This window comes from Hibiscus syriacus, unplaced genomic scaffold (genome assembly GCF_006381635.1).
Source record: "Hibiscus syriacus cultivar Baekdansim isolate YM2019G1 unplaced genomic scaffold, ASM638163v2 tig00110280_pilon, whole genome shotgun sequence".
NCBI classification, from domain to species: domain Eukaryota; kingdom Viridiplantae; phylum Streptophyta; class Magnoliopsida; order Malvales; family Malvaceae; genus Hibiscus; species Hibiscus syriacus.
The window spans coordinates 398,271-400,163 of NW_024062660.1; the positions used below are offsets into that span (position 1 = coordinate 398,271).

Below are 1,893 nucleotides of genomic sequence, written 5' to 3' on the forward strand. Positions count from 1 at the left end.
TGTAGATTTTAATTTTATCCTCTATTTTTAATTATTAATTACACTTTCTCCCTTAAGTTCATATCTTGATTCCGTTCATGTGAACTTTGAAGTGTTGGTATGCTTAAACTAGTAATTATATGTTTTTTTTCTTTGAAGAAGTGAACTGGCTAAATTTTGATTCAATGATAGCGTAGAATGCATTTCATGGTGTTTTTAGTTAAGATTTAGCTACCATAAGCAACTTGGTTCTATGGTGTAGTGGTTAGCACTCTGGACTTTGAATCCAATGACCTGGGTTCGACTCCCGATAGGACCTACATCAATACTACTTATCTAAATTTATATAACCTCTTAGGTGGCGTTTGGTTGGCATGAATCTTTTAGATTTGGTGGGAATTAGAATCCACTTCCACCACTTTTTATGTTTGGTTTAAAGTTTTCCCTTGTTGGAGGGAATTGAAATTTGATCATACTACCCTCATAAATCTTTTGGTAACTTATTTATATATGAAAAATATTTTTTATTATTTCGGGTCGGGTTTCTAATTCATATATTCGGGTCGGGTCGGTGAAATTTTATTTGGTCGGGTCGAGTCCGTTTTTTAAGTGTGATATTCGGGTCGGGTCGAGTTCGGGTTTAGGGTGAAAACTACCCGACCTGAAAATATATATAATTGTACCTTATATATTTAGGAATAATTACAATAATACCCCTCTATATATAATTTTTTTCAATTAAGTCACTGTTTTTATTGAATAAAAATATTTTTTTATTATTTTGGGTTGGGTCGGGTCGGATTTCTAATTCATATATTCGGGTCGGGTGAAACTTTATTTTGTTCGGGTCGGGTCGGGTTTTTAAGTGTGATATTCGGGTCGAGTTGGGTCGGGTTTTTTAAGTGTGATATCGGGTCGGGTCGGGTTCGGGTTTAGGGTGAAAAAATCGGACTCGACTCGAAAAAAAAATATAATTTTATCTATATATTTAGGAATAATTACAATAATACCCTCTATATATAATTTTTTTTCAATTAAGTCAATGTTTTATTGAATAAAAATAATTTTTTTATTATTTCGTGTCGTGGCAGGTCGGGTTTCTAATTCATATTGAATAAAAATAGTTTTTTGTATTTTTTGGTAACTAATTAACATTCCGATTGGAATGTATCGAAATATGTTCTATCTTTTGGTAACTTATTAAAATATTTTGATTGCGATGATTTTAACTTATGATGTTTATTAACATGATTTTTATAATTTATTGAAATGAATAATCAATCAATAAAATGAAAATTTAATATTTTTTAATTTTTTATAATATATTACTACATGTAAGTTGTAAAACAAACTAAAATAAAGCAAAAAAATAAGAAGGGTAATTTTGTCATTTTATATTATTGAAATCAAATTCATCTGGCATGCCTGCGAACAAAAAAAAATATGGAATTGGATTCTAATTCTTGACAGATTCCAATTCCTTTACAGATTCCAATTCCCTCAGAAACATTCTAGCGAACCAAACGTCACCTAAGGGAATGTTTGCTATATATATATATATATATATATATATATATATATTGAAGTTCTGTTTGCTATATATATATATTGATCATTAAGATGTATTTGTTATTTTATACTATGGGAATGTATTAATATCTTATAAATATTCTTAAATTTTTGAAACCTAAACACTAAAAATGTATTGATACTTAATCAAAGTCACTATTTTTTATACTATTTTATAAAAGTATTGATGATTTTTTAATTTCAAAAATCAATTCTAAAAATTATATTGGTATTTAAATTTTATCATATCATGACCAGAGTATCGATACCCTAGATATTGTATCAATACTTGATTGCATATTGCTTAAAATTTGTATACAAAACATGAAGAAATGGTTCAACTGG

The 1,893-nt window shown here is 28.2% G+C and overlaps 1 non-coding gene across 1 annotated transcript; it reads left to right on the forward strand.

The window, feature by feature from the left end:
- Positions 1–226: 226 nt before the first annotated feature.
- On the forward strand, positions 227–298 carry TRNAQ-UUG. The gene has a single exon. It is a non-coding gene; the product is annotated as a tRNA-Gln (tRNA).
- The last annotated feature ends 1,595 nt before the right edge of the window (positions 299–1,893 follow it).